This window comes from Diabrotica virgifera, chromosome 7 (assembly GCF_917563875.1).
Source record: "Diabrotica virgifera virgifera chromosome 7, PGI_DIABVI_V3a".
NCBI lineage: Eukaryota > Metazoa > Arthropoda > Insecta > Coleoptera > Chrysomelidae > Diabrotica > Diabrotica virgifera.
The window spans coordinates 37,748,840-37,755,938 of NC_065449.1; positions in this window are offsets into that span (position 1 = coordinate 37,748,840).

Sequence of the window (7,099 nt, forward strand, 5' to 3'; positions counted from 1 at the left end):
TCCCTGCATGACACTTCAACAGCCAGGGTACTGAAGCGTTTTTTCGACAGGTACACTGGCGCACCTAGAATTTTCCTTGGGGGGGGGGGGGTTTGCTTGGGTACAGAATTTTTTTTGAATAGTTTGTTAAAGACTAGTTACATTTTGCTACTATCCTTTATATGCCCTGGGAGGGGTTTTAACCCCCAAACCCCCCTGGGTGCGCCACTGGACAGGTAATACCTATAAGAACAAATTGTAGCTATTTCCTGCGTAGGATTTAGCGGCCATTTTTATTTATAAACAATTTACTGAAAACAGCTTTGAAATGTTTGTCAAATGAGGGCTTTTTAGTGCTTAATATGTGACAAAAATTTCAAAGCGATTCATTTGTTTAAATTTTATTCAAATTGTTTATCCCAGAGAGCTTTTTTGCAATAAGTCTGGATCCCGCGTATGAAAAAAAAGTTGATTAATTTGTTGAAGCTGAAAATTTTTTAATAGATTAAGGGTGTCTAGTCATTTAAACTTTGATACATGGGAACACTGGAACAGGAGAACTTTTAATTGTGGAACAGGTTAAAAATTTGGAACGGTCAGACCACGAAAACGGCACATGTATTTTGTTCGACAGAACAGACTTAAACTCTCCGAACAGAGATTAAACTCTCATTCAAAAATCAGACTGCTATTTATCACCAAATGGGCGTTTTAAAGAGTAGAACATGTAGAATATGTCAATTGACAGGAATTATGACAGGTAATAAATAGCAGTCTGATTTTTGCATGAGAGTTTAATCTCTGTTCGGAGAGTTTATGTCTGTTCTGTCGGACAACATAAATGTGCCGTTTTCGTGGTCTGACCGTTCCAAATTTTTAACCCGTTCCACAATTAAAACTGCCCCTGTTCCAGTGTTCCCATATATCAAAGTTTATCCGACTAGACACCCTTAAGTTATTAACAAATTTTCAGCTTGCTATTAATCAACTTTTTTTCATACGAGGGATCCAGACCTAGAAAAAAATAATGTTGAACCATTCTACAGGGGCCAAATGAAAGAGCATGAGCTAGACTTTCAAATTGGTTTACAAAAAGTGAATAAAAAATGCATTTATTAGTAATAAATAGTTAGGCAAGAGTATGTTCAAATTTTTCTTATAAACTTTTTATTTTTTTATATAATAAATTATTGCTTATTTCCTGACCGTGAATTTTTAAATAGTTGGTTTTTAATTCCTGGGTTTGCGGTCTGTTATAAATAAAACACTTGATTTTGCTTAGACGTTTCGGCTGTTTGCCATTTTCAATAAGCACTTTTAATTATTAAACATTACACTGTTAACAAACATATTTTATATACAATACACGTAATATTTTGAAAATTTAAAAAAATGCACATCGTGTTTCTCTAAGATGTTATGAGAGAATGCCAGGCATGGGCATTGGGCATATTATGGTAAAAGCACTTCACAACGGTTTTGGATGGTGGTCGTAAAACCAAAACGATAATATACAGGAGATCAAGTTACATAATATACGAAAGAAATAAATCTGACTAATGTTCAACTTTTAATAATGGGAGCAAGATTTTTTGTAGTTATGATCTGAGTATGTAACTCGAAATATGAATACTGAGGTGCGTATTTTTTTTTGTATTTTATATGGAACAGAGGCTTGAACGCTAAAACAAGGATATTCATTAATGATAGAACATTATAGTAGAACAGAGTATTTGATATGTGGGCATATAGAAGATTTTTAAAAATAACCTTGGTTCAAAAGATTAAGAGACAACCACGTTTTGTAACCGAATGAAATAAAGAAAAATGAGATATTAAATACAATTAAAATAAGAAATTTACATTATTTGGAAACATGTTATGAGAAATGAGATATGTGTTTATGTAGATCGTTATATAGGAAAAGATACTGGACAGAAGAAGCTTAGGACGATGACATATATCCTGGCTAAACAAAATTAATGTAATGATACAAGAGTTACAGTTTGTAAAGAATAAATAAAAATCAGCACGTGGAAAACTAAATTTATCACTTTTACCCAGCAACAAAACCCACTAGTAGTATAACTAACAATGAGAGGAAACGGAATCTAATCAGAAGAAGTAGTCAAACATCTTGACATTGGAGTCCACCTTGATTAAATTTCACCAGTAACATGAAAAGAGTCAAGCAAGAAACCATCTATGACAAAAAGCCTAATTCAACTTTTGATTTTCAGGACCAGCCCTATATTGCAGGCCAAAAAGATTCAATTATACCGGGGCCTACGTTAGAGCTGCGCTGTTGCATGTAGTCTCAGTTTGGAGATCTATGGGAGTGGTCACCTGGAAGAACCTAGAAAGCACATAAACGGCGTGCTACAGACTTCTAGAGGAATCAACATGACAAGACCTAATTTCAAATGGAACTATCCAAGAAAGGCTCTAAAACACACCACTACGGGAGGTGGTCTAGAACAGAACAAGATACTTCTTCCACTAGACCACAAGCTTCTTCCACAAGCCACAACAAGACACCTTAAGAACAGAGATAAGACATCCTCAACAGAAGTCACATTTATTTACTTTATGATTATAATGTAACTTCATAATAACCGAAATAAGTGTAAATTTAGTCGTAAAATATATTTTCAGACCTAATTCGAAATTACTAGTTCAATGATTTTAAGCTTGTTCATCCTTAAGCCATGTGTCTTGAAGAGAAAAAAGGTAGCTACAATCCTTTATTAAATCTTATCTGGTCGACCCAAATAAAACAATGATACAGGAGAGGGTGCTGACATGATAATCAGGACAGCCTTTGAATGCGGCTCGATGATGGAACTCTATACTAAATTCACAATCAAGATGCAGTAGAAATAAACAAACCAAGACACGTTAAAAGCTACTAAGAGCATTCCCGAAACATAATTTACAATGTATATACATTGTAAATCCCAAATGATGATTTCCAAAGTATACAGGGTGAGGCAAATAAAGGGCCTATTAGAAATATCTCGAGAACTAAAGGCAACAAAATCATGAAAATTGGAATAAAGGGGTTTTGAAGGATGATCTATTAAATGAAAATATTTTCATCTCTTTGCAACTTCCGGTTATACCGGAAGGTGCTTATAACTTCGTTTTTTTAAATGGGACACCCTGTATATTTTTACATTTTTGGATTCTCTTCAATGTCTTATTTCTTAAAATATGAGGTTTTGTAATATTATACAGGGTATTTTAAAAGATAATTACGTTTTTTATTAATTTCGTAGCAAAATTAACACCCTGTAGAATTGTAGTAGTTTGACATCTAAAACGCTACTTACGTTCAAATGATTTTTAATATACTCTACTATTGTTATGAATCATTAGTATAGTTAAATTTTTAATTTTAGTATACAATGTTGGTCGAAACTCGGAATGAGTATTTTCTGAGTTTTCTTAAATGGAACACCCTGTATTTTAGTATTGTAATGAAATGATATTTTATGGTAATTTTTTATTTCTTAAGCATTCCCTATGCCTAACTGCTTTAATTTGTGCTTAATTGTTAATCGCACCAACAATCTTAACTAAGTAGGTATTTCGATAGCTAAACCATTATTGGTAATTTTAAGGACCAGTCTGGATTAATATGTATTTATTTCTGAAAAATTATTTGGGATTGAGTATTTTCACGGCCAACCTAATAAAATTTTACGTATTTTTTGTTGCAATTAATGTTTAGCTTGAATCACCAATAACTCACAAATTAAAGCAGTTAGGTATAGGGAATGCTTAAGAAATATAAAAGTACTATAAAATATCATTTCACTACAATACAAAAATACAGGGTGTTCCATTTAAGAAAACTCAGAAAATACTCATTCCGAGTTTCGACCAACCCTGTATACTAAAATTAAAAATTTAGCTATACTAATGATTCTTAACAATAGTAGAGTATATTAAAAATAATTTGAACGTAAGTAGAGTTTTAGATGTCAAACTACTACAATTCTACAGGGTGTGTATATTGCTACGAAATTAATAAAAAAACGTAATTATCTTTTAAAATACCCTGTATAATATTACAAAACCTTATATTTTAAGAAAGAAGACATCGAAGAGAATTTAAAAGAAAATGTAAAAATATACAGGGTGTCCCATTTAAAAAAACGAAGTTATAAGCAACTTCCGGTATAACCGGAAGTTACAAAGAGATGAAAATATTTTCATTTAATAGATCATCCTTCAAAACCCCTTTATTCCAATTTTCATGATTGTGTTGCCTTTAGTTCTCCAGATATTTCTAATAGGCCAGTTATCTGCCTCACCCTATATACATTGTAAATTATGATTCGAGATCATTTAACGTGTCTTGGTTGGTTTAATTCTACTGCATCTTGAATTTAAATTTAGTATAAAAAAATAATTTTTTCTATATTTGCATGATCAATAAAGAGAGACAAAATTAAAACAACTTACCGCTAATACGAGATTTTTGGACAAAAAACTATACTTAAGATACTGTTTACTTAACATCTGCCGCCATCGTACACCAAAACTTATATGCCCAAATCATAATGTCTGCATAGTATCTATACCTTAGAGCCAGACTACGTAGAACGAAATATTAATATAAACATTTTTTAATAGGTAATTTTTACACAGGCTAAACTGAGACGAAACTAATTACATATTTTTTTTGAAACGTTTATTCAGCAATCTGTTAGTTATAAAAATTCTAACAATAAGCGTCTTTGGGGTTTGAAATAAAAAAGAATTGACGTTAGAGAGGTCAGTCCAATGACTGGACCTCTAGTATGGAACAAACATGACATTCCGATAATATGCTACATACAAACATACATTTTACATTTACAAACAATACATATATCTAAAATATAAACACAATTACGGTGAGGTATAAAACTTATTTATAAATAAGGTCCAGTGGATTTTTACGTTTTAGTCTGTGAGTTTGTTGACTATTATCAAGCAAGTTTATTGCCAGGGCATTTGGATGGCTTTCTAGGCATTTTATGTACCGAACACTGCACTGAACTATCACTTCACTGATCGTAGGTACTTCTAGATCACAATAAATGTCTTTGTTTGACACGAACCATGGGACGTCTGCTATAGAGCGTAACACTTTGGATTGTAATCTTTCCATTATGGATATGTTGGATTTTGCTGCTGTGCCCCATAGCTGGATCCCATAGGTCCAGACCGGTTTGAGTATTGTATTGTATACCAATAGTTTGTTACGTATAGACAACTTCGATGTTCTGCCCAGTATCCAATAATGTTTACGAAATTTTAAATTCAACTGTTGGCGCTTTTTCCATATATGTGTTCTCCATGTCAAAGTTTTGTCCAGGTGCATACCAAGGTATTTAACGCTTTCGGCTTGTGGAATTGCTTTGTTATTTATTTCAATATTAGGCGATATTTTACGACATTTTGTAAATATGATATGTTGTGATTTTGATTAATTGATCTTTATTCGCCATTTCTTTGTTCACTTTTCAATGTTCCTAATATGCCTTTGAAGAGATTCGGTAGCTGTTGCGGGATTTTCATCTGTGACTAACATAGCTGTGTCATCTGCGAATGTTGTAGTCGTTACATTTTCGTTTGTTGGTATGTCGTCTGTAAATATTAAATATAATATAGGACCCAGAACACTACCTTGAGGGACTCCAGATCGTATAGGGTAGATCTTTGATGTATCTGCTTCATGCTTGACACGGTAGTACCTTTCTTCTAAATATGATTTTAGTATAGTAAACATTAAATCAGGAACGTTAATTTTTATTTTGAAGAGCAACCCTTCATGCCAGACTTTATCAAAAGCCTGACTGACGTCAAGAAAAAGTGCAGAACAGTACTTTTTTCTTCAAAAGTTTTATTTACTATATCAACGACTCTATGAACTTGTTCTATTGTTGAATGCTTCTCTCTGAAACCAAACTGGTGATCCGGAAAAAGATTATTATCAGTTATTATCTTCATTAGCCTGGTCGCTAATAGCTTCTCAAATAGTTTAGCTAGCACCGGTAAGAGACTAATAGGACGATAAGAGGTATGTTCGTGAGGTGGTTTACCATGTTTATGGATCATTATTATATCAGCAATTTTCCATTGCGTTGGTACAATTTTCAGCCGTATTGCGACGTTGAATAGTTGTGTTATCATAACTACACCTTTACATGGTAACTCTTTTAAGATAGTTCCTGTTATAAGGTCATAGCCAGGAGCTTTTTTGGTTTTTAATCTATATTGAATAGTATTTTTTACATCTCTTTTTGTTACTGGTTTAATTTGCTCACTTGGCTGTTGGATTGTTGCTAGACTTTCATAGAGAGCCTCATCTTCTTCAGCACTGACAGAGAGCAGAGGTTGAAAAACTTCTTCAAGATATTTTCCAAATGCCTCTGCTTTTTCTTGATCTGTTCTCGACCATGAGCCATCTGGATTTCTTAATGCTGGTATGTGTTTACTGGGTTGTAAATTACATATAATATGGGAACTAGAAAACACGGCGTAGTTAGACGCAATATAAATCGCCTACTAGATATTATAGACATATCGTGGTACAGAACAATCCAAAATAAAGCTCTAGTACATTTAAAATCGTTGGAAATATAGACAACCATGCCACATAGAAAAAAATGAATTGCCGCGTATTTTACTTGACTATAGTAAAGCTTTACGAATGAAGTTAAAAATAAATGGAGGATAAAAGCGGTTTCTTCTTTAAATCTCATATTGCCCTCAGGAAATTCGCAATATCTCGAGATTGTCATATACTCACATCCGATTCCTAACTTATATGTTTCTGTAATAACAGTGAAAAAACCATTTATATATAAAGCACTTAGTCGAAAAAAAGAACAATAAATGTGAGTGGTATACGACAGTTTTTTCTTTTGTTAGGTTATTGAAGCGAAAATTTTATAGTAGGTACAGTTACATTAATTTTTTTCTATATTAAAATGAAAAATCGTCACGACATGTAAAAGAGGTGGAAGGGTCAATTTACTCAACAAGGGGAGTCCGTTACACAAATGAAAACACTTCATTTAATTATAAAGCAAAACTATAGGAAAAGTTATACAGTAAGGAATGC